Source organism: Arvicola amphibius, chromosome 8 (genome assembly GCF_903992535.2).
Source record: "Arvicola amphibius chromosome 8, mArvAmp1.2, whole genome shotgun sequence".
Taxonomy (NCBI): domain Eukaryota; kingdom Metazoa; phylum Chordata; class Mammalia; order Rodentia; family Cricetidae; genus Arvicola; species Arvicola amphibius.
This window is the reverse complement of record NC_052054.1, coordinates 62,710,450-62,737,244: the sequence shown is the minus strand read 5'-3', so window position 1 is coordinate 62,737,244 and position 26,795 is coordinate 62,710,450. Positions and strand designations below refer to the sequence as shown.

General features: G+C 38.6%; 1 pseudogene; it reads left to right on the top strand.

The window, feature by feature from the left end:
- The first annotated feature begins 7,869 nt into the window (after positions 1 to 7,869).
- On the top strand, positions 7,870 to 25,626 carry LOC119820857 (annotated as a pseudogene).
- The last annotated feature ends 1,169 nt before the right edge of the window (positions 25,627 to 26,795 follow it).

Sequence of the window (26,795 nt, the reverse complement as noted above, 5' to 3'; positions counted from 1 at the left end):
AGAGCTTCTGTCATTTTGGGGTCCGTTCCATGACTGAATGTGGGTTGTCACCCCGATGCTGTTTACTCTAGGTCTCCCTATGAAAATTCCCCCTTTATTATTGCTGCCTAAGAGATACCTGGTACAGACTCAGATGAAGAGCACTGTGGGAATTTGATGAGCAACTAGGTAGGGAGAGAAAGATAAATGAACAGAGGGTAAGGGTAAAGGAGGGTGAAAGAAAGGATGTGATGAAGGGATGAGTGAGGAAGAGGGGAAGAAGGGAGGAGGGGAGATAGATTTATAGGTAGTGGGAATGTGGGGAGGAGAATGAAGCCATGTGAAGTAAGCCTGCTGTAATAGGTGTCAATGGGGCAGCTTGGAATTCCTCAGCTAAGCCATAGTGCCCACCTCTGATGCCCTTTCTGCACAGTGACTCTAACCACCCTTCTCCGACCAGCTGTATCCCCCAAGAACACATTCTGTAATGCCTCATGAGTAAAGATCCAATGGAGGTAGGGCCTGTGTGTAAGCATTCTTCCAAATGGGAGAATTTCTACAATAAAATTCATCTTCCGGTAAGTGCCGTGTGCCTGTTCTCTCAGACTCAGTTTCCACATGGGTGCCTACTTTCTTTGCAGTGAGATGAGCTCACTGTTTCCTTAACTTTTCATGTTCTTCCTGGGTCTCAACCCAAGCAGTCTTCCCCAAGTCTTCCTTCAGTCAGTCGTAGTACCAGTACTTACCCACTTGTTGCCATAGACTTCCTGCCTTTTTATTGGTGTGACATGCAAAAATGTTGGTAACATACTTAGAACCTCAAATTGTGTGTCTCTTTCTTGTTACAAACTCCTAAGGGTTAAAGCCAAATCATGTTTTAGTCTTAAACTTCGAGTTTTCTTTTTTTTCCCAAATGGATCTAATCTTTAGTCAGACTTCTGTTGTTTGTCATGTTTTTTTTTTCTTCAGGATGTGCTATGTGTTTAGGAATACAGACACACACACACACACGTAATAACCATTCATCCATTCATGCAAAAAACTGGCCATGAATTTAACAGAAACAAAGAATGGTTTTGTGGAAGGTTAGGAAAGAAGAAATACAGGAAGAGGGAAAATGTGTTATAATCTGAAAAATACATAATAATTTTTAAAAACTTAAATTATTTATTAAGGACTTAAAGTATAATAGACATTTTGAAATTGTATACTTCTAAAAAATCGGAAAAATTCACTCGGGAGGCAGAGGCAGGCGGATCTCTGTGAGTTCGAGGCCAGCCTCGTCTACAAGAGCTAGTTCCAGGACAGGCACCAAAAGCCACAGAGAAACCCTGTCTCAAAAAACCAAAAAAAAAAAAAAAAATCTTTCTTATTAGGACTCATGAGACCTCAAAATTAGATTGTTTTGGTATTTTGACCAACCATTTTTTATTTAACATAATCTCTTTACTGGTTGAGAATTTCACATCATTCCTGAAGGTCACTGTGGTCCTCATGTCTCTGTGTCCTCCAATCCTAGGGTAACAGATACCTGCCACTAAGCCTAGCTTTTTTAAGGGTGTAGAGATTATCTGAACTCGGGGACTCGAGCTTGTACACCCTGATCATCTCTCTAGACTGCATCTTTTTTTTGTGTAGATTCCTCTAGCCTATGGTATGAATTGATTTGTACCACCATGTTGATTGCTATTAACTAGATAGGCCATCAGTGCCTCGCCTGGTGGGTCTTTGAGTGATTTCGTAGTTGGGGTGTTATAAGAAGCATTGCTTAGCAGAGACTTGAATTTGTCTCTGATGCATCAATGAACACTTTGCTTTTCATGTTCTACTTCATAAAAACTCATGGATACAATAGTCAAGAGACATTCAGTGCATGTATATGTGCCTGTGTGTCTTTGATAGTAGAATTAGCAATCATTACACACTGGATAAGAGATGTGATTCTCACCTGAAATTGACCTAACACATTTATTATCCATTTATTATGTATTGGAATGTTACAATGAAATTGTTATGGGCAATATACAGTAACAAATGTTCTAACATACAAAAATTGAAACTAAATTTTAAAAAAGAATAAATAAGTTTTCAAATAAGAAATTGAGCAATAATGAAGAAATAGATAAGACATTTACAAATAAAGGCTAGGTTGTAAACCGATAATATAAATGTAAATATGAACAGCAAACCTTAACCCATGGAAACAAAACCAACAAACTGGAAACAAACTTACTCTAGGAAGGTACAGTAGGTTGGAGATTCCTATTCTATCCGAGTCAGTCCAGCTGCTGTGTAGGCTACTCCAAGATACAAGAATAAGAACCCCATTCAGACAGTGCCTAACATGGACTAGTTGCTAGCATTCATCATAATGCCTCCTTTTGATGTCACCACAAGCAACCAACCAATCATGGCTTGTCAGAACTGACAGTGTTTTTTTTATCAGGTTCTGTACCACAACCAGTACCCCAACTGTTTTTCTCATGTCTGTTACTAAATCTCAGACCAGAATTAACTGTAAGGAGGAGGGGTTATTTGTGCACAGGCTTTCAAGAGACACTGAAGCCTTGGTGTTGGGAGCATCTTGTTTCCTATAGAGATGGTAGTTAGGTGGCTGGTGACACCACATTAGAGGTTCTCTATCCTCTAGTGACAAAGTTCCTCTCTAGCTCCATGTTCATATGTTCCACAAATTCCCAAACTAGAAAACAAATTCTCAACACATCTGATAAATATTTAACAAAACCACTGTGTTACTGTGAATTAGAAATATTTTGTACAAATTGGGCATTTGCACACATGGATTTTCAAGGACAGTTGATGGTATATTTTAGGTTCCTTAGTGGCAGGAGTACATCACTGGAACTGTCCTTGAGATGAACAATCCTAGTCTTCATCTGCTCAGCCCCTCTGTTTCCTGCTTGAGTTTGAGGATTTGACACCCTGAGACTTCTACTTTTGCCTTCAAGAGTCCAGCTAGCTGCCATGCCTCTGCCCCATTACCATGAGTTCTTATCCCTTCTTAAGATTCCATGGTTTTTATTTTTTATCACAACAGAATAATAACCGATACACATGGGTTTAGCAAAGAGGGTTCCTACCCATTCCTACCTCACCCATTTAGTCCAGATATCAAGGCAGATTCTTTGCTGTCACACAATCACACGCTGATTGTATCTCTCACCTTATATAACCTGAGAAACAATAACCCCTGCAAATAGCTTCAATCCCAGATTGTTTCCTTTGTCACACAACATAGATCTCATTAACGAAGATTACTTCCTGGTGGTGCAGGACCTCCCCTTCCCTCAGAAACTTTGAAGTTCATGGAGCCATGTTTTGTCTGATGGGAATGAAACTGCTTCAGACTCCCACTGAGTGGCTATCATTACTAGAACTAGAGTCTTTTGCCTGGAAGGAGGATCTCTCCTAGTGTCACAGTTCCTCCATAACCTCTCATCTTTACTTCCTCCATCACACACACACACACACACACACACAAAAACCCTAAAACAACAAGAGATATAGATTCCAATGGATCAGCAATGTCTTGAATTGTTACCAGGAAATTTCACTGATGAATCCAGCAAACTAAAGAAATAGCTATAATGATCCACAAATATTCCAGTAGTCCATGAAACTGAGGGAAATCTTTTCAAAAAACAAACTCTTCAAAAAGTTCTTACTCTAACCAAGTAAAAACACCCCGAAAAATGACAAGTATCTGGCTGTGTCCTTCACTAAGAATATGATAATGCCCTTAAAAAGAGTACTAGATACTTTACTTCATATTCAGTGATGCATTGAAAAGACCATTCTTCATGATCAAGATGCCTTCACTAGGAACACAAGAATCAATTCACATACAAAAATTGACAGAGCATAGCTTACACAACATCAAGTGAACATAGTCAGCCATTAAAAGGAATGAAATGCCACTACCAGAGACAAACATAGAACTAGAAAAAGTTTTACTGCGAGCAATCTAATTCTACAAATAAAATATATTCATTTTGTCTACTTCAGGTTATAGTAGGACAAGGGGATGCATTTTTATATAATGGAGGCATTGGTCACATGGCATGGACAGGAAAGTGACACAGAATTGGTGAATATTATCACAGGAGGACTGTGTAATCCTGATCAAATTTCTCATTGTGTACATAAAATAAACCAGAACACAGCTAATAATGACAAAGAACTGAGGTGAAAAATGGAAAATCTCAGTCAATGAAGGATTAGAAATATAGTAAAATTTTAAAACATGAATATTTTCAAAATATTAATTAATAAATGCCAAACACCAAAAGTAAAAAATAAAGAAAAGGAAAACTCACTGTTTCGATCTAGTTAGGAAAGTCCAAGTCTATGAGAAATCCAACTGCTCATCCACCAACCAACTCCTTCTCTGTAGTATAAGGACAAAACTCTGACCCAAGTAGCACCTTATATGGACTGGTATCTAGTGTACCTCACAATGACTCCTTGTGATGTCACATGCAATGGGCCAATCACAGCTCAGCAAAACCCACTGTGGGTTTTTTCCCACTCTCACTTTCTATCCTGAACAACTATACTAATTTTTCTCATTGCTGTGATAAAATAGCTTTTAATGATTTTCTTCTGAGAGGAAAACTTCTCTAACCTCAGATTTACAAGGGCATAAGGCAACATAATGGGGAAATTCATGGGATGGACATTAGGAGTGTAATGCAGTTGGTTACATGGCATTTTCATCCCCTGTTTCTCCAATCACCTAAACTTTTATTCTAGGTCCTATCTATTAAGGATTGCACAGTGTCCCCAACAGCACAACCTGATGGGGACCAAGTATACAAACCTATGTAATAGTGATGGCATTCCACATCAAATCCCTTTTATTGATCCTTGCCACTTCAATAATATTAATAAGCATAACAGGAAAACCTAGTTACAATGATAGACTGGAGACATTTTGAGCTTTATGGGGTAATGGGCACAGATATATTAACAGTTTCTAGCTGAATGGAAATGAATTTTTCATGGAATTTCACTTCAGCTTTCAATTTTGGTAGCAGTTTTACCTTTTGCAGACTGAGTGCACCATAACTACTTTCAGGGCCAAGGCTTTTATGTTGATGTTTAGAGTGGTGAGTTTACAGCAGAGCACAGACAATGGCATTGTGATGCTGTAAATCTCACAGCACATCAGCATCTCCCATCTCTATGAGACTTCAATCATTGCCTAGGAGTTTGTCAGTTCGTGTGTCTCTGACATGCTCCTGTCTTCTCTAAGTAGCATCACTGCAAACTTTAGTATGTTTTTATAGTCAGCCAGTCTTTATATAACTTCTGAATGTCCTGTTCCATAAACAGTCTTATTCTGTTTTTCTATTTCTGACTCTCATCCTTTAACTGTAAAAGATTGGGCTGCTTAAGTGACCCTGATCATGTTCCAGAGTATCTATAAGGGGATTCCTTTTCTTTGTCGTCATTGATTGCAAGAACTTTCCAAAAGACTGTGGGACGCATGAACTCAGCACTGTTCATTTGTGGAAAAGGGTGGATAGAGAGCAGGCATGGAAGAAATCAGGGTCCAGTTCATGCTGGGTGTTGAAGAGGATGGCATTCAGACAGGATGGCAGGCAGAGTCGGGGAAGATGGAGGAGGCCTGTTTCAAGGAAAGTTCAAGGACTATCCCAGCACTTGTATGGATTGTCTATGGCAGATCAGGGCCAGGACAGGGTTACTTTGTTTTCAGATCTTGGCACATGGGATATATACTAGGGCAATGAGGACACGCAGGTCTAAGCCCTTGCTTTGTCTTCCACTGTTGTAAGCTCTAAATCCCAATGTCAGGCTCACCACACTGCCTAAAATCTTCTGAGCATTTAAGATCTGGAGAGTGTTGACCCTGGGGTAATGAAGACTGTAGAATATTTTCAAGCTTGTGTTCAGTGAACCCTGACATTCTGCAGTTCAGTCACAATCTCAATTTGAAGGGGAGTGGTTAGATGAAAGGTGGGGGCCCAACAGCCTCATGGTGAACTGAAAATGAGTAGTGTTCTCCTTTTGTCTTCCCCACAGAATCATGTGATCCATAGCAGTTATCAATTCAGTTTGAGTCAGAATCCTTAGTTGTGTCTTAAGTGTGAATCATGGTACTGGAAAGGTGTCCAAGGCTGGCTCAGTGATGGCTGCAGGAAGGAAACGATACCTGAATGTGAAGACAAATTCCCTAGTCCCTCCATTATGGTTGAGGAACCCTTGCCTTGTATAAAGCATAAACTCCCAAGGTCTGAGCTGATGGATTCCTAACCAGATGAATGGAAAAATCAATATGTCTTCTCTTGGCCATATCTCATGACCTGTCAGAAATTGAGAGCAACATCCCACAGGTCACACCGCATCACAGCATCCTTCAGTGATTATCTCAGGAACACTAGAGCAAGATGAATGAACAAAGCTCCTCAGATCCTTGACCTTGAGCAACTTACAGAGGTGTTCCGTGAGACTTCTAGATCTTTCCTGTTACAACTAAGTCAAAGGTGTGTTAGTGCAGCAAATGAAGTCACAAGGCCTCTCACCCACCTATACTTTGGTATAGATTACTGTGAAAACATTTTACCTTACTTCAATCTCCCTGCTCTGCTTATCTTTCACACCCATAGAGCCCTCATGTATGGATTCCATCTGTTTGTGGTGGAGTAGATTTAGTAGATCCCATAGTCATTTGTGCCATGCCACTTGTCCTTTGGTCATGGAATGAGTGTGTCTGTGTGTGTGTGTGTGTGTGTGTGTGTGAGAGAGAGAGAGAGAGAGAGAGAGAGAGAGAGAGAGAGAGAGAGAGAGAGAGAGAGAGAGAATGAGTGTATATGGGGACTGTGCTGTAGGGAAGTTTGTACCTAGAAGGATTTGAAGCATACATGTGTATGATAAGCTCTATTTGTAGACAAGGGGATGCACAGTAGGGCCTGACACTATGCCTACCATGTGATAGTGGGTTTTGGCAGTAAGGGAGGGGGTAGCCTGCAGGATCTGAAACCTAACCATGTATGTACATGTGGAGCTTTGGCTGTAAGAGAAGAGATAAATAGCAGAACCCGACACTTGCTTGTACGAATATGGGGGTTATGGTTTTAGGTGATAGTATGTAACACCTAGTTGTGTTCTATATAAGGGTCTTAGTTATAGGGGAAGGTTATGTCCTAGGAACTGATATGTAGACTTGTATGTATATGTTGGGCTTTCACTGTATTCGGAAAAGGGTACCAAGCAGAGAATTAAAGTGTGTATGACACTTTCTATGTAAGGCAGCTGGTCTTGACACCTAGTTGTATGTGTGGGATTTGTCTGTAGGAGATGGTGTGCCTATCAGGGGATGATACCTAGGTGTGTGTCTTCTGTTTTTTTTTTTGTTTTGTTTTGTTTTGTTTTTGTTTTTGTTTTTTAATTTCATCTACTTTGGTCTATGGAAATGATGATTTGGGGCAGCAATATTTCATCTTAGTTTGTGTTTAGGCTATGGAAGGTAGTGTCAGGATTTGGGTGGTGTTTGTATTTTTCTGTATGAGTTTATAGGCCAGGACACTAGAATCGCAAAATGAGGCGATAGACTGAACAATTTTAATCCGACGTGATCAAAACTCAGGATAAGATGGTCAGAAACGGGGGTGCAGCGTCCTCCTAGATCCAGTTCTGCTCTAGGCTGGCAGCAGGCATGTGGGGAGGCTGTGCAGGGCGGGTCCAGGGCGGCATGACAGCTGGAGCTGTGTGGAAGACAGCCTGAGACGGAGGGAAGGTTTAGAAGGGTCTGAACACTCAACCGGAAACAGCTGTTGGAGAAGGTTGTTGGCAATTGGTGACATGCAGAGGAAGTGAGTGACTGGGCGGGATTAGGGAGTGACAAAACGGAAGCAGGGAGTTCGCGAAACTGAGGCCCAGTTGTTTGTAGAGAGAAGTCAAAAACTGAAGTTCTAAGTACTAATTCTCTGTCGGGGTCCTGCACCTGCACCGTGTGGAATCGCGTGGTGCAGAGGACGCGGTGGGGTGTCGCAGGCCCGGAAAACCTCTCCTGCAGTCGCCAAGCCGGGCGGCCTGGGAAAGTCAGCAGTCAGCAGTGCCCCTGCGGTAACGGCTGCCAGGCGGCCCTGGAGCCTCCCAGGTCAGAGGAGCTGCGGGGCTGGGACCCAGGAGGGAAGGGACCAGGGGTCAGAGAAGTTTATCTTCTGTTCATAAGGAAGTCGGGATTTGTTCAGCGGTGATGTCTTCCCTTGTCGATAAATTTTAGATCATATGAATTGTACTAATCCTTATTTTTTTTTTCAAAGATCTTCTGGCTGCCAAAATATTCTTTTAAACATAGTGTAGTAGAATATTTGAATTTATCTGTTGATATCTGCAAACACTGTTCCCTTCCCTATGGTGTAAAGGACAAAGCTCTTAATATTTATATTCATGCATGCTAACTGCCCTGTTATATCTTGGAGACTTGGGGACATGGCATTCCAAGAGATCTTTTAGATATTAGTCATGAAAGGAATGTTTGCAGATTTTTTGATTGATTCATATTAGTCCGCAAACATTAACATTTAGAAAGTAAACATTTTATCCACCATTAATTTTCCATCAGAGTCATATGCACTATGTAATGCAAATACAGCATTCTGAAAAGTGTCTTTGCCAGACCTGGTGGCACAGGCCTTGAATACCAGAACTCTGGAGGCAGAGGCAGGCAAAGCTGAGTAAGTTTGAGGCCAGCCTCATGTACATAGTTAGTTCCAGGTTTTCCATAGCTGTATTGTAAGACCTTGTCTCACTATATATATAAAAAGTGTCATCTTGGCTGAGTTCTGAATGTTGCACCTAGAGTCTGGAAAGAACAGTATGCTGTTTGAGGTCACACTATTTTCACAGTTAGAAAAGAAATTATAGGCCAGGTGGTGGTGGCACATAACTTTAATCTCAGCACTAGGGAGGCAGAGGCAAGTAGGTCTCTGAGTTCAATGCTAGCCTGGTCTACAGAGCAAGTTTCAGGACAGCAATGGCTACACAAAGAAACTCTGTCTTGAAAAAAAAAAAAAAAACAAAAGAGAAGGAAGGAAGGAGGGAAGAAGGAAGAAACATTATAGTATAGGATAATATTAGAATACATCTTTTGAATTATAGTCATTCATATATATCAGAAAATTTTTTGTAATAGTGTTTTGTCTCCTTGATTTAAGAAAAGTACTCTGTCCACGGACTATGACCAAATTGTTATTTTTTAGTTATTGTATTTGTTTTGTTTGAGACCCAGACTCATAGTGTTGCTGTCTGGCCAAAACTCACCTGGTAGACCAGACTGGACTGGAACTAACAGAGCTCCTCCCACCTCTGTCTCTGGAGGTGGCATCTGTGGCATCAACACAACCATTCAAACCATTGTCTTTTTAGTTGTGGTTTGTTGACAGCCAGTGGTGAGATTGTGGGCTTCTCCCAGGAGGAGGGGCCAGGCCTGGACCCTGCCCTAAGGGCTTTGTGCTGTCACTGGATGCTGCAGAATTGCAAGCCTGCTTTCTGTTGGTGAGAACAGTTTGCCTGTAGTTTCCTTTGTTCCTCTTCAGCATTTCTTGGCAAATTGCTGTGTAAGTGTATGGACTTTGTGTGAGTGAGTCTCACAGAGTAAAGTGAACTCCTCAGAGAAACAATGAAAATCTTCATGAAATGTTCTCTTTTTTCCTGTGTGTCCCTGGGGAAGAGTGAGGCTTCCATCATTGGGTCTATGAAAAATTCTGAGCCTTCCTAGTGTATAATATTCTCATTCCAATAATTCAGCTTTGTTTCTACCCCTGAGATTTGGTTTGAATTGAGCTGTGGTTAGAATTGAGATTCAAGTGATGCTAACTGAAAATGCTTTCTAAATATTCTTAGTATTCTGACACTGCAGGACAATTCGGGAATCACTCTTAAAATCCTGTATTTTGTTTTCTCTTTATCTGCTGTGCATAGTACTGTGTTAGAAATCTAGGTGCTCCCTGAACAATCTCTTTGTCACTAGCAGGGCTCACTGATCACCCAGACCTGCTCACCTGTGGAGAACACAGAACCCTGGAAGATGGAGCAGGAGGAGGCAGTGGTTAAGGATCCAGGTATGGTGGAGGGCTTGGGGAAAGGATGGCCGAGTATTCAAGTGAATGTGGAAGTGGAACATGAAATCAATTTTGCCACATTCTCTTTCACTAGAAATAATTCTGGAGGTTTCCACTGAGAAAAATCTCCTTAGGATTATCCTGTTATAGGTATGAGAAGAAGTTCTAAGGAAGAATTGACACGGAGGCAAATAAAATTGTATGTGACGATCATGTGAGTGATGCTGTCCTTACTCCATGCACATCACTGGTCATGTCATCATTCCAATATTAAGTGGTTTTCATGTCTGTGACTGTAATGTATTACAAAACGTTCAAAATTATGACTTCTAGATTTATTCCTTTTTTTCAGTCTTGAAACTTTTGGTATTCTAGCACATTCTTTACTTTTTAGCGTTAATGTTTGTTCCTGAAAATGATGCCAACAGAATTTTGATAAGAATCATGAAGTATATTTACAGACTGTTAAACTCCATCTGTGCTCACTTCCCATGGATATCTGACACTGTCTGTTGTCATGACAACTCCATGCGCTTTCCATTGCTGTAATTGTAATATGCTGAAAGATCACCTCTAAGTTTGTTCCTCAGAGTATTTTCCAGGTCTGTATTTTCAGAATTACTATCTGTAAAATATGCAAATAGGATTATAATGAGAATTGCTTGGAGTCTTAGAGAAGACAGACCTTCTAGGTTGTCTCCTTGTGTTTGAAAAGAATGTGAGGCAATGTGCCAGTTTTCAAATGTTGTATGTATTCTCCTGGTTTTTGTCTGCTGTTGATGTCTGCATATTTTGTGATATGCACTCATGTTGATCAAAGAACTTTCTATCCAGTAAACCATATTATCATTTACTAATGCTGCTTATTTTATATTTGCATACATGGGTGTGTATTACAGACTTAATTCACTATTTTTCTCGTATAAAAAATCTTTATGTGGTGGTCACAGCTAGAGCAGGCTTCTGAACAGACTCTGCTGTGGGTTATTACAAGATGGTCAGTGAATTCTTGATAAGAAAACTTGATAAACACAGTCTCTTTCCAGAGGTCAGGGTTCAGGTTGGCGTAGGTGTTAGAGATGGCGTCAAAGGTAACCTTTGCAAAGTTGCCCAGGGTGGCAGTGCAACTCCTGGTTGGTATGTGCCATTCATCAATACTGACCATTATCTGTACCTTCTTGGGCCTAGGAGCAGAGACTGCCAGTGCCTCTGGGGGAGGGATGAGAAGCAGTAACACAGAGCAACAGCACCCTGTCACTTTTTTACAGAACAATGTAGGGCTTGCCAACTCTGTTCTTCCAGTAGCCTCTTCATACAGGGACTTCCAGAAATACTGCAGATTTCATGATTTTATGTCCGTTTCCATCTGTGTCATCTTTTCATGTTCTAGTTTTCATCTTCTTCAGTTCTTTCAGTAAATCAAAGTTTTCCTTGTAGAGGCCTTTCATCTGCCTGGTTCATTCATTTAAGGAGTTTTTATTTTTTATTAATTATTATTTAGTATTCATTTTTAAAAATTTAGGTTCATATATTTTATGTCTGCAAGTATTTTGCTTGTATTTATGACTGTACATTGTGTTCATCCTAGAATGATAGTTATGGACAGATGGGAGTCACTGTGTAGGGTTTGGGAATGGAACCTTGGACTCTGGAAGAACAGCAGGTACTCATAACCATTGAGTCATCTCTCTAAACCCCTACTAAGTGTAATTATGAGAGTAACAATATCAAAAAATATCAATTTTTACTATCTAGATAATCCAAAATTTTTACTTTACACAGGCATTTAAAAATTTTTAATAACTTTTTCTTTCATTGTTATTATATGTTTGTGTGAATTCTTAAACATAAAAATACAGCCTACTCTATGTTTTCAGGGATAAACATTTGGTGTTGGATAACCACTCTTCTCTGCAGAAGACTATTTCTCCAGCTCTCAGAATTCCTTTGTGTTTGACTAGGGTTGAGACGTAGTGAGCTTTCTCTTTCCATCTTAACATGTCTCTTGGTGATGTCCTTGATCTGCTTATGTTTAGGCAGCCATGTTTGTAAGTTTTCATGCATGTAGATTCTCTGACATTTCAAGGAGAAAATCTCACAGCAAACATCCCATTCCTCTGGCTCTTACAATGTCCCTCCTTCTCAGTGATCCCTGAACCTGAGGAGCAGGTGTTGTGTTGCTTATGTGTCAGTAGAGACTGAGCATCACAACTTGGCATTTTGACTGGTTGTGGTTTTCTGAAATAATCCCCATGTGTTCCAAAAAGATCTTTCTGTGGTGAGAGTTGAGGACAACATTTATCTGTGGTGATAAGGAAGATTTTTAGAATGCAGTTATGGATTATGCTGATTTAGTAAAGTAGTGGTTTAATATTGTAGGAGGACATTTGTTTGTTCCCAGCTGCCTAGACTCAAAATAACCACACAGAAACTGTATTAATTAAATCACTGTTTGACCTATTAGCTGTAGCGTCTTATTGGCTAGCTCTTACATCTTAATTTAACCCATTCCTATTAATGTATGTATTGCCATGTAGCTGTAGCTTATGGGCGAGGTACCAGGTTGTCTGTTCCCGGCAGCTGCAACATGTTTTCTCCCTGACTCTGCCTTCTTTCTCCCAGCATTCAGGTTAGTTTTCCCCGCCTACATCTATTCTGCTAAGGCACTTGTCAAAACAGCTTCTTTGTTCATTAGCCAATAAAAGCAACACATAGAAGGACTTCCAACACCATTTCCCCTTTTCTGCTTAAATGAAAAGGAAGGTTTTAACTTTAACATAGTAAAATTACATATAACAAAATAGGTATCAACCAAGAATTACAGTTATAATATTAATATCTACTTTATTTTTATCATAACTAAGGAAAACTATAATTATAACTATTCTTCAGCTCCATTCAAAGACTCCAGAAGGATATAATATTACCTAAGTAACCGAAAATACATTTAAGCAACTTCCAAACTCTTAGAATTGACAGAGATAACTAACTGCCTGGATAGTCACCCAAAGTTCTTGTTTATCATTGGGGCATCCATCTTCAGCCTACAGGCTCATAGTATCCAGCAGACTCTTCCATGAAACAGGAAATTTGAAGATCTGTTTTGTCTTGTAATGGCAAAGTCCATCAGTTGCTTCTTTCTGTGTCCTACAAAATATCTTGTAGACTCTTTCATGAAACAGGAACCCTCTCACCTTCTTTAAACAACTTTAGCAGTCATTTTTCTCTGGGTCATGCAAGTCAAGTCAAGCAGTCCAGACAAGAGCAGTTTCTTGACCAAATGGCTAACAAACTCTATGAGGAGCCTCTTCGATGTGCATCATCATCTTGAAGTAGATTGGTGCTTCCAAGAGTAGATGTGTCTTGCTGTCATGAAAAGTCATAAGTTCTTAAAACATTTTAAATGCCATATTCTGAATGTCTCTAAAAGATTTGAAGAATACCTATCTAACTTAAATATATATTTATATGTATGTATGTATATATATATATATATATATAAAACCTAACTAATATGACTGTAAGCTTGACTAGTATAGATGATTATCTATTAATCTATATTTCTTAATTATGAATTACATTTCTAAATGAGCTGCCCAAACACAATACCTTAATCAAGAGCAGAAGTATATACATATAACAAAATTGACCTAAAATTTATTTCAATAATCCAAGATCCATACCAATGCATATCTCTATAGCATATCTCCCTTTAAATGTAAACAAACATTTATAAACAATCATTTCAGGAATTTAGGCGTAGTTCTTTCCAAACTGCTTCCTACCTTTTGTTGGGCGAAGTAATTTTGGGTGGTGTTCACCACGACCTTTTGGGGGATCTTGGTTCATCAAACCACATTAGTCTGGAATTAATCCACAGGTTTTTGTCTTCTGTGTAAACAAAACCAGAACCTCTTTCCCAAAATAACATAGCCTTAGGCTCAAATTCTGAAATCAAACACCTTTAAAATATATATGCCGGTTTAGCTTAGCAGCCCATACAATGAAATGTCTCTCTGTATTTAGCTACCTCACAGTCAAAAAATTCAAAGAAAACACAATAGTATACATAATCCAAACTCTGTGTATATTTCATTTTTATGTGGCTTATTGTTCTTATTCTATTGCTTTTTCAACAAGTTTAATATTTTTTCTTTATTTATTTTTATATTGCAAACTAAAGTTTTATTAGATGGCATAATGAGCAGGAAGGGGGATGATTCTTAGTTCTTTATCTACCATGAGATGAATGCTAATGTGCAATTTTATTTTAATGAATATTTCTGTATGACAACTAAAAATTTTTAGGGTACAATTATAACTTAACAATTATAACCTGGAATTCCTTATTTTTTATGTGAGCAATAGGTTTGAAAGTCACCTCCTCCAAGACACTGACCAGGCATAAAATACAGTTTCAATGTTACCAAGATGTTTTTAATTGTTAATAACAATATTGTTAAGGGTTCAGATAAAAAGACAAGATTTTACTGATATCTGAAAGTTAATATTTATTTATTATTTTTACTCCTTTATGACTGTTGTACTCTTTTATATTACATTTACTGTCTCTTTACTCTTTTTCTTTTCTCTCCCAATCCTACGTACATTTATCCAACACTGTGACCCATTTAAAGTCCTTTTTATCTGAATCTGACTTTATTGTTTATCTGTAATTATTTTCTGACCAGAGGCGCCTTTTTATTTTTAATACCAAGCAGATGTGGCTAGGGCCAACACAGCCCTGCCTGCTTGTTGTGGCGAGTCCAACATGGCAGAGAAATGTTCGCTGCCTCTAAGAGCCATGAACATTGCCCAATTTTGAGGCACACAGCAGGTATATGTTGCCATTAAGCAAGTTGTAGCACTCTGCTCACAAACCCCATTTAAATGCTCCATAACTGAACCTCCCTAAAGATTCAGAGCTGTTTGTGCTGGCAAACCAGGAAACTGCCCTTTTTAAAAAGAAGTCACACAGTTTTTCCTGCATCTCCCTTAAAGCAGCCTCGGCACCCCTGCTCACCACGAGCCCATCTAGAAGAAAAAAAATGTGGCTACCAAGAAACTGTGCTAAATTCTGTTCTTTTTTGCCGAGAATTCCTTTTCAAGGTCTCTCAGGTTTTAAGTGGATTTAGTTGGCCACATTGGGTGCCAGTTTGATGTAGGAGGCCGATTGTTCATTCTCACCTGCCCAGACCTGAAATAACCACATAGAAACTGTATTAATTAAATCACTGCTTGGCCTATTAGCTCTAGCTTTTTATTGGCTAGCTCTTATATCTTAATTTAACCTATACCTATTAATCTGTGTATTACCATGTGGCTGTGTCTTACCGGCAAGGTTTCAGCTCGTCTGTTTCCAGTGGCGGCTACATTGCTTCTCCCTGACTCTGCCTTCTTTCTCCCAGCATTCACTTTAGCTTTCCCTGCCTACCTCTACTCTGCTAAGCCACTGGCCGAAATAGCTTCGTCATTCATTAACAAATGAAAGCAACACATATACAGAAGAGCTTCCCACACCAGTTGTAGGTTCTGCTGTAGATCTTTGTCTTCACTCTCTCTAGGTAAACTGGCTAGGTTTCTAATACCAGGCATGATTTCCCTCCCTGTTGAGAGGGTCTTAAATCTAATTAGAAAGGTGTTGGTTACCACCAAGGTACGTGTGCCACTCTTGCACCCTTAGTACTATCATGCAGTATAGATTATTGTTGTGGTTCATAGGTGTCATATGTGGAGAGGACTGTTGATAGGCTCCTTACTTTGGAAGCTTGCATGTTGCTTTCTGGTATCATGAAGCTAATCCCCAGGAAGGTTTTAAGGTCATAACCATCTCTTGTCCTCTGGGATCTGTGTCTGAAGTGCATGGCTTCTTCAACAATAGAACTTATCTTCTGCCTCTAGGAAACCAATATGGGGAAACAGCAATAGCCTATGTTTTAGGATTATCTTGGACAGCTGTGAAAAACAATTTCCGAGCAGGCTTCTTATGGCTTGTGTGTGGATGTTTTGGTAGAAGGTCTATGGCTCTTGTGATGAGCAACATAGCCCAGATAGATTATTTTATTTAACTATAAATGTATCTGTATACACATATTTTTGGATGATAATATTATCTTTTTGTGAATTTTGTAAATTAGACATTTTTACGGTCATTTTACCACTCCTTCTGTGTTTATGTCTTTTCTCCTATATAAATCCCCTCACCCCTGTTTCTCCATTCCCCCCTTTAGACTCTTTGTTCCATGTTATTCCCTTTTTTATTACTCCTGCACAGCCCACACTGGACTGTTTTTATTTTTCTTGTTTCTGCAGTTATTCCAGGGTGTATACTCACATTTGAAAGATTTGAGCTAGAAACTGCCTAAGAGAGAGATCATACAATCTCTGTCTTCGTCTGGGTTACTCCTTTCAATATGGTCTTTTCTAGGTCTATCCATTTACCTGCAAAGCTCATGCTTTTCCATTTTCTTTCTCCGTGAACAAAAACCCAAAGGTTATGTGTATCATATTTCCATTATCCGTTTTTCAGTGGAAGGACATTTATGTTGTCTCCCTTTTGGTAGCTACTGTGAATAGAGCAGCAATGAAAATGGGGTGAGCAAATATCTGTGGAGTAGCATGTCAAGTCCTTTGAGCATATGCCAAGAAGTGGTACAGCTGGATTATGTGCTATATATCTTTAACTTTTTCAAGATTCTCCTTATTGATTTCAGAGTTGCTAGATTTATTTTTTCTGTTTGTTTTAGTTTTTTTTCCTTATGGAAAAAAACACATTATTTCTTAATGTTGTTGTTGGTTGGATTATATTGGGAATAGTTTCTTTCTTTTGTCTGAGAATTAGTGATGTGCTGTCTTGCCCATGGATGATTACTTCCAGTTCTCCTGTAATTTATCTATTCTTCACATGAAAGTTATTTCCAATGTTCTCATTGATAATTCATTGGACTCCTCCTGTGTATATTTTGCCTCTAATTTATTATCTGCAGTGCTGCTTTAGTGAAATGAGCTATGTTAATTCATGATTGTCCTTCAAATACACACATGCTCCATTAATTTTAAGGTAGATTTTTTTTTTGAGTAAAATATGATTGACAGTGATTCCTCTCTTCAAGCTTTAAAATGTCCATTCCATGCACTCCTGGATTTGGGATCATTGTCTGAACACTTGGTCTCATTCTTTTTGCTTGCATCTTTTCAAGTGATTTGACGTGTTTCTTGAACAGCTTTCAGTATTAATTTTTGCACTTTCTTTTTGACCCCTTAATATGAAAGGTCAGCAAGCCATCTATTCATTGTTCCTGAAAGAGAAACTCACAGAAGATAAACTGAAAGAAATGGCTGATTCTGCAATTAATCTCTCCCAGGTCAGTGCTCATGCCCTGCCCCTTTTTTTGTAGATATGTTATAGTTTTACAACATTGGAAGCCTTTAATTTTCTGCTTCTAATTATTTTTTAAACATTATGAAAAATGTTGCATACAAACAAAAATCACATGCTGAAAATAATCCTGACTGTATAACTCAATGTGTTTTTATATAGTTAAAGTAGTTATTGGGAATAGGAGCTCTGGAGCCTCACATGGGAATTTTATAGTTTCAATATTCAATACATTTTGATATACTTATCTGCCATCAAAAAACAGACCAAAAAAAGTGAGACAAAATTAGAGACTAGAAAAGTACTTAGCTTTACAATCCTTTGCCATAACTGGTGTTTATTACCTGCATTCAGTTCTACCTCCAACCCAAAATTTATAACCTTTTTTGTTCTCTTTTCTCCATATTCTGTGTGCCCATATGTATGTTGTTTCCATAAACATATAGTAATGGTAGAGTCTCCATATGAGGGAAAATACAGTATTCTCTTTCTGGTACTGTATGATCTCTCTTACAATTATACATTTGATTTCATCCATTTTCCTGCAAATTTCTTACACTTTTTCTTCAGCTGAATAGTATTCCATTTTATATGTATATAATTTTCATTGTGCATTCATTGGGAATAGACAATTAGGTTGATTATAATTCTTTGCTAATGTAAATACAGCAGCATTAACCACAGAGTATAAATATATACTGGGGTGCGGTATTTTCTAGGTATGTGCCCAGGAGTTGAAAGAAGTGGGGTCTTACTTTAGTTCTGTCTTTAATTTTCTAGTAATCTTCAGGCTGATTTTCATTTGAGTGTATTAATTTGCCTAAAAGGGTCATGCTCTGTGAAGTAAAATGACCTAGTTTAGTATAAATTGACCTCCACATGGATCCTTTGATTTAAGTCTGGATTATAAACTCAGTGCCTATTACTTAAAGAGTCATCCTGATCAGATTTATTTTCTAACCTAGGTGGATCTGTTAGAAACTCCCCTTTTATGGCTGAGAATGTGCCAAACCTCATATTCTATTCTCCCTATAAATCCAGGGTCCTGACCATCCTTCCCCAAGAGAACCCTGAACTTTGTTGCCTGGTGCTCCTCCATCTCACCTTTCCTCCAAATTTCTGTTGCTAACCTTGGGTTCCCTTACTCCTTCCCTTCCCTTGAAAGAGGCAACCACCAACTGCACTAGCCATGGGGTGCTGAAGTGGAAGCACCCCAAAGCCCACAACCTTTTATGGGTTAATGTTCCCTTTTCTACCACCTACCTTTGTAATTGAAAACAACAGAACCCTTCTTTCTCTGAGGACCCCAAGGTCCTCACCTCTATTATAAGTACAATCTTTACTACCTACAAACCCTCCTGAGAATATTGCCAGCAGTCCTTGTAGGTCCTTTTTATTCAGAGGAGGTAGGTTGGATCCAGGTTGATGCTCACAAATATTGTTCTGGGACAGGATGGATTACCTAATGCCAACATACTGAGGTCGAACTTAAGTCTTGTTGGAAACTTATCAACCTCAAAGATCAGGAGAGGTATAGAGGATTAATGAAAGCTTAAAAGACATTCTTCCCAAATTGATTGTGAAGACAGCTGATATCTGGGTAAGTCTTCTCCCATTTCGCCCTCTTAAGTGCTTGATGTACCCCTCATGTACTCCCTTTGAGATTATGTTGGAAGGCCCTCCCTGAATTATTACAAAGCTAGATATTGGAATACCTAGAAAAGAGTCACTGATCCAGAACTTCTTAAATTCTTGCAGGCAGTACTGCCCAACATCTTTGAGACTTTCAAAGAGGACCAGCTACCGTATCAGGAGAGACACCCACCAGATTGAGCCAGAGATACAACCTGTTGATTGGGTTTGGGTTGAGAAATATATGGCCCAGCAGCTAGGAGGAAAGTGTACTGGACTGTTTGAGGTGATCTTGGCCACACTGACTGCTGTTAAAGTAGCTGACAAGCCTCACTGGATTCAGCAGAATCATCTAAAGTTGTCAAAATCTAAACATGTGCCTAAGGAATGGGTGCTAAGGCCACTGGGACCTAACCAAGGTACAATTAACAAGGCAGGGAAAAGACCCTTAATAATGCTTGTCTTTTTCGTCCTGAGTCTTCCACTTAGGGGCTTATAATGCCCACCTACTATGAGTGGAGACTCATCCAAATGTCTGATACAAAGATTTTAGCCATTACCACAACACCTGACTCCTTCTCTAACTATATCTCTCTGTGACCTAGTATAGAGATTATGCACACACCACAGGGTTGCAACGCCTGACCTATTGTGAAAAACTAAAAAGAGTAGTTTACCACTTGCCCCTCAGATAGAACACCCCTTTGTGAGGGTGGAGGTCGAATAGCACTGGTGGGGATGGGAATGTGAGATATTAGCCAGTGTGACAATAATGCTTGTGAGACATTTAACACCTTGGTTAACCCAAAGATTATGACTATTGGCTACAATTACACATCGTTAGTATCTTACTATTATCATTGACCAAAGATGGGAGGGAAAAACCATGGGGCCTTGGATATATGTTTTAAGACGGGACTCTGACATCAAGAGTTTACTGGTTCAATAGTCTCAGCCCAAGCAACCAAAATTGTAAGTGGGCACCAATCAAGGTTATCAGCCCAATAATCCATCTTGGTGCCTTCACCCAAGAGAGGACTGGTCATCTCCCACTGCCAACCTACCTGTTAAGACATAATCCTAAGAAAACTATATTTTGAAATTCTTGACAGTACCTTCAAGTTCCTAAGTGGAACTAACTCCTAATGCTACTGGCTGACTGCTGGCTTTGCATTAAGCCTTGGTCCTCATGCTATATAGGCATAGGCCACCCTTTCTTCCCAGGGAAACCAGCCTTCTGATATCAGAAAACTCATTGTGGATGAGCTGAAATCCCAACAATGCCATGGGCCAAACGGTCTCCCTCTTAATGCACGAAGACTCAAAGGCAAAGGTACCTGTTTTCACTCAGAATATTATAGCCTCAACAACTCACCATATGAGAGATTTTGTAATTCAAGCATTCCAGTTTTCTAGTTCAGATGCAGGACATAGGCTTAACTTTGTGGTTCCTTCTTCATGGGTGCTGGTTTGCATGTACAACAGGATTGAAACCATTGCATCAACCTGGTTTCTACCACAGACCTATGAATCCTTTTGAACTTACTTGCCCCAGGTCTACTACTTCTCAGGAGGAGGTGGAGGTTGAGAACATATCTTTCCCAGAGAGAGATACTCAAGAGCCTCTGAGCAGTTCTCATCCCAGCCTTACTCAGGGATGGGATAGCTAGGTCGACAGACTTTAGAACTGCAGCTCTTATAAAGGAAAACCAAAATTATAAGGAACTAGGGAGACTGATAGACGGAGAAATGTTCAAACTGGAAAAGGCCATCTGACATCTGACTGACTGACTCCCTAGTACAGGTGTTTCTACAAAATAGGACAGGCCTGAATTTACTATGCCTCCAGCATAGTAAATACATACATATATATATATATATATATATATATATATATATATATATATATATGACTTTAGGGAAACAATGTTATTTATGTGCTAATCATTGGGGAGTAATCAGATACAAAGAAAAGACAGGGAAGAAACAAAACAGGTTTTCTAACTGGTTTGAATCACATGTCTCATGATCCCATGGCTAACATCCTATGTTTACATGCTGACATGTAACTTAAACATTATTTGATGTCTTTTTGGACTTCCATCAATTTTTTTGTAAACTGTTTGCATGGAAATCTTCAAACGTCTGAAATTGTTATTTGTCTAAGTCAACTTCTATTATTTTAGAAAATTTTGGTTTATATCAAATGTGGTTGATGCTGATTTTTCTATCTGCTTAGTAGTGACCCAACATTTTCATAAAATTAATTCTATATACTACTTGATTTTAGTATGTTCAATGTTAAACTTACAGTATACAGTGTTGTTGTATTCATTTTTACTGTGGAAAAAAAAAAACAAACTCTTTCACTATGAGTTAATCATAAATTTTGTCTTCCATATGTACCAGTTTGCTCTTTAATGTGGTTGTGGCATTGGACCTAGAGTCTAACATATGAAACTGAGCATGTTACAATGGAATCATGTTAGGGCCCAAGAACAGACAGATGATTCAGTGTCAATATTTTAGCATAAAATTTAGGCACAACATTTCAAAGCACATTTCCCTCTTCCTAAACCTAATTTTCCTCCTAAGACATGTCCACTATGATCCTGTGCAACATAGAAGATAGATAACCATGTCCAGACCTTGAATGTGTGTTGTTTCATGTATATTGCCTGTGAGATTATTGTGTCATCCTGTTGAGTATGACTATATTAGAAATCATCTTTGAGTAACTGTCTTTACCATCTATTCCCCTAATTTTCTCATATCTCCTTATATCTAGGAGAGCACTCTGTCTGTAGAAACACAAACTGTACTTTGTATTTCAGGGTCTATTGACATTCAAGGATGTGACTGTGGACTTCTCCAAGAGGAATGGGAATGTCTGAACTCTGCTCAAAGGACTTTGTATATTGATGTGATGTTGGAGAATTACAGCAACCTGCTCTCTGTGGGTGAGAACATTTTGCTTGTAGACTTGTTAACTCAAGCTTTGTATGTACTGACTGTATCAGTTATGAACTCTCTGTTAGGCTATCGTGAAAACAATAGGAGATTAGGGAATGCTTGGGAGTAGAAAAGAACTTTTTCTTTGTGTTTTTTTTTTCTCTCTTCTCCATTTTATAGGTGTGATGCACCCTTCATTTCATTTCCATAATACATTCAGAAACTTAGTAGCATATAATATTTCCAGTTATATCTTAAAGCTCGATGTCTGTCATTGCTCTTAATATTGTTTTATTTGTGAGAAAAATTCAGGATATTCAAACTGAAAATTCTCCCTAAATATGCTGAAGATTCTGACAGGAAATAGCAACTGGAAAATCATTCCTATATTCCTCTACTATGTATGCTCTTTCTTTACTGAGCATAGTACTGTATTAAGCATGTGCATTCTTTCTAAAAATTACAGCATGGATCATGGATGGCCTCACAGAACACATAGATTATTATATGCTAGGTTGGCGTGGTCACCTGTCCACAGCAAATGAGATTGTCTTGACAGGTGGAGAGCAAAGAGTAGTCACAACTAGGGCGTGCTAGTGAATGAGCATGACAACAATGATAGCTTCTAATAAAAGAGTAAGAAAGAGGTGAGAATGCTTTTGCAATATTCAATTCCTCTTGAAAGGATTCCTGATAATTGAACCTCGAATATATAGTGTCCTGGCCCAGCGATGCAGTCTAAATATTGTAATTGTTAGAAGATGTGTCTTATTACACCTGGATTATGTTTATTACTTAATGCTAGTACAAAATACAATTTTATATGCTGATATCAGATTGGAATAATCTTACAATGTTCTAAGTCTCATGTGAGTCCATGAATTAGGATTATTCTGTAATTGCCTTCCTCGTATGTATATCAATGGTGGCAAAAATAAGCCATGACTTCCCATGAGAGCCCTGCTTCAAATGATCTAGAGCAGTGAGTGGTTCTTAACCTTGGTAACGTTACAGCCTTTTAGTAGAGTTCCTCATGTTTTGTTGACTCCCAACCATAAAAGTGTTTTTGTTGCTAATGTTGACTGTAACTTTGCTACTAAGTAATGCCTTGGTTCCTAAGATCATTGGGAAAAAAATGTATTTTCAGACAATCATGGAACCACAGGTTTAGAACCATTGATTTAGAGCCTCTGATGTAATACTTGCTTTGCATCTGTTACTTTTTAAAGAATCTAAATTCAGCACGAAAATATAGAATCTGTGATGCTTTTCAATAGTCCTTTAATTTTCAAAGGAATTGGGTATTTTGACTTAAATTTTCATTGTTGTACATTAGTAAGTAAACACTGTGAATCTGGAATTGGATTAAACTCTGCTTCATCAATTTCTGAGAAAAAATATTTTAAAATAGTGACATATATTTTAAATATACTTAGGCAGTTACCTCCGTCCCCAAGCTAATTACTGATTTCTCAGTTCTCTGCTTCAACTTCCTAGAAGACTATTACTCTGTGTTTGTGAGCATCCATAAAATAACAGTGATGAAGAAAGTTGACTACTGGGAGCTCTATTCTAAATAGTTGCTGGTTGGCTTATCTTAAGAGAGAACTTAGGGAGATAGTCATTAATCAAATGTTTAATCTTGGAACAAGCACTATTAATCTGAATTGTATTCATTTTCAGAGAACTGTTGCATATGTAATCCTGCCCATCAACATATGAATAATGAAAAGGAGTCTTCTCAGTGTAATGACCTTGGCAAAGTGCTTCATGACCCCTCCACATGTGCATATTATAGAACAAGTGAAACTACAGAAAACTCTAATAACTACAGATGCAGTAATCACAGGGATGCCTCTGTGGACTCATCAAACCCAGATAGACATAAAAGTGTGCACACTGGAGAACCTTGCAAGCCTAAGGACTGTGAGAAATCTTTAAATTTGTGTTCCAACATTAATAAAGATCAGAGACTCTACATTACAAAGAACGAGAACAGGCAGGAAGAATATGATGACCATTTTAGCTCTACATACAATGGTTTACAACAAAAATTCTGCATTGGAGAGAAACCACACCAGTGTGGGAAATGTGGGAAATCCTTCAGTACTGCCTTAAGCCTCACTGTACATCAGAGAATTCATACTGGAGAGAAGCCTTACAAATGTCAGGAATGTAACAAATCCTTTACTGTGAAGTCAACTCTTACAAAGCATCAAAGAATTCATACTGGAAAGAAACCCTACAAGTGCAACGTTTGTGACAAATCCTTTACTCAGTGCTCAAGTCTGAAAACTCATCAAAGACTCCATACTGGAGAGAAACCTTACAAATGCAGAGAATGTGGAAAGTCCTTTCATCAGTCCTCAGCACTTAAAAGCCATCAGAACATGCATACAGGAGAGAAGCCTTACAAATGTAAAGAATGTGACAAATCCTTTGCCCACTATTCTAACTTTAGGAGACATCAGAAAATCCATACTACTGAGAAACATTATAGGTGTCAAGAATGTGGCAGAGTCTTTCATTGGCTTTCACACTTAAGGAGACATTACAGACTCCATACTGGAGAGAAGCCTTACAAATGCAATGATTGTGACAGTTCCTTTACCCACTATTCATCATTTAGAAGACATCAGAAAACTCATTCTTTAGAGGAATTGTACAAATGCAAAGAATGTGGTAAATCCTTTCTTGACTTATCACATCTTAAAAGGCATCACAGAATCCATACTGGTGAGAAGCCTTACAAATGTGAGGTCTGTGACAAATCCTTTACCTTGAACTCAACCCTTAGAAGACATCATAAAATTCATACCGGGGAAAAGCCTTACAAATGTGAGGTATGTGACAAATTCTTTAGTGTAATATCAAATCTCCGAAGTCATCAGAAAATTCATACCGGAGAGAAACTTTACAAATGTAGGCAATGTAACAAATCCTTTAGCCAGGACTCATACCTTAGAATACATCAGAGAATTCATACTGGAGAGAGACCTTACAGGTGCAGAGAATGTGGAAAATCATTTCATCAGTTGTCAGCACTTAAACGCCATCAGAAAATGCATACTGGAGAGAAACCTTACAAATGTACAGAATGTGGCAAATCCTTTACCCAGGACTCACATCTTAGAACACATCAGAGAGTCCATACTGGAGAGAAACCTTACAGATGTACGGAATGTGACAAATCTTTTACTGAGTGCTCAACTCTTAGACAACATCAGAAAATTCATACTGGAGAGAAACCTTACAAATGTATGGAATGTGACAAATCCTTTTCCCGTAACTCACATCTTAGAATTCACCAGAAAATTCATACTTGGTAGAGACCTTACAAATGCAAAGAATGTGACATGTCCTTTATTCAGATCTTGAGATTTAGAAAACAGTAGAAATTCACTCTATTGAGAAAAATACCATTGCAAATAAAGTGACATAGCCTTATCTGAATTCTCTGCTTAGAAATCACACTAATAGAAGCTAAAGATATGAAACTTGTGAATGTCTTTAATCAAGGTCTAAATCTTAACAAATTTCACAGGGCTTATATGAAAATAAAATTCTATAGGGAAAGTTTTGTTGTTTTTTGTTTTCATATGGTTGCATTGTATGTAAGTATTTCTGTGTACTACATGTATGCCTGGTGCTTGGAGAGTCCAGAGGAGGTAATCAGATCCCTTAAGCCTGGATTACCAGGAAATTGTGACCTGTTATATGGGTGTTGTAGGTTCTCCCAAGATTCATAACTGAGGAGGTAACAAGATTTCTAGTACCAATCAGTCATGGTTTCCTGTCTGTGAAGAGGGGCTTAAGTCTGACGACAGAGCTGTTGGTTACTACCAACATGTTCTTGCAACTGCTTCAACCTTAGGGGAATCTTGCCATGGTGATCTTTATATGGTTTATAGGCATCATAGATGGACAGAACTGTTGCTTCCCCCCTCTGGGAGCGTACACGGTGCTTCTGGTAGCAAAAATGATGTTGGTCAGGAAGGAGTTCATATATCTTGAGACATGGACTCTCAGTGTGTTTCCAGCTGTCCTATACTCATTGTGTAGACAAGGGTAGCACAGAACTCAGAGATCCCCCTTGCTTCTGAGTGCTTGGTTTAAGGCTTGCATGACCTCGCCTAACTATACATAACTTTTTCTTTTTATGTCTTGTAAATTACCCAAGGTAACTGCACCACCTAAATGACATTCATGAATAATCAAGTGGATCTCATTTCTACATTCCATTTAATTGGAAACTCTAGTTGAAATATATGTTTCCAGGTGCTTACAACATACCAAATTACAACATAAATAATGTAAACAGAACTACAAGTAGAAATGAGACTGAACAAGTGATAAAATGTCCCCTTCACTCCAGGATTAGATCGACAGGGTTCTATCAAAACTTCAAATAAACACAGCAAAGCTACTTAAAATACTTCTTGGAATAATAAAGGAAGATTTCTTGAACCTTGATACAACCAAAAAGAAATTATGAACTGATGAGGTCAATAAAAATATATTACCAACTATCCCCTCCCCCTTCTTCATACACACACTGTCCACTCTCACCTCCTACCTCTATTATCCTGGTCCACAATTGTAAATTGAAAAAAAAATCTCTGTATTGTGTTAATCTTTATTCATTTTGCTTGGGACCCACTGAGATTAATCAGGGCCATCTGTGAGACTATGAGTTTGGAGCTCTGTGTTGAAACCTAGAGGGCTCTGCAGATTATTACAATGAA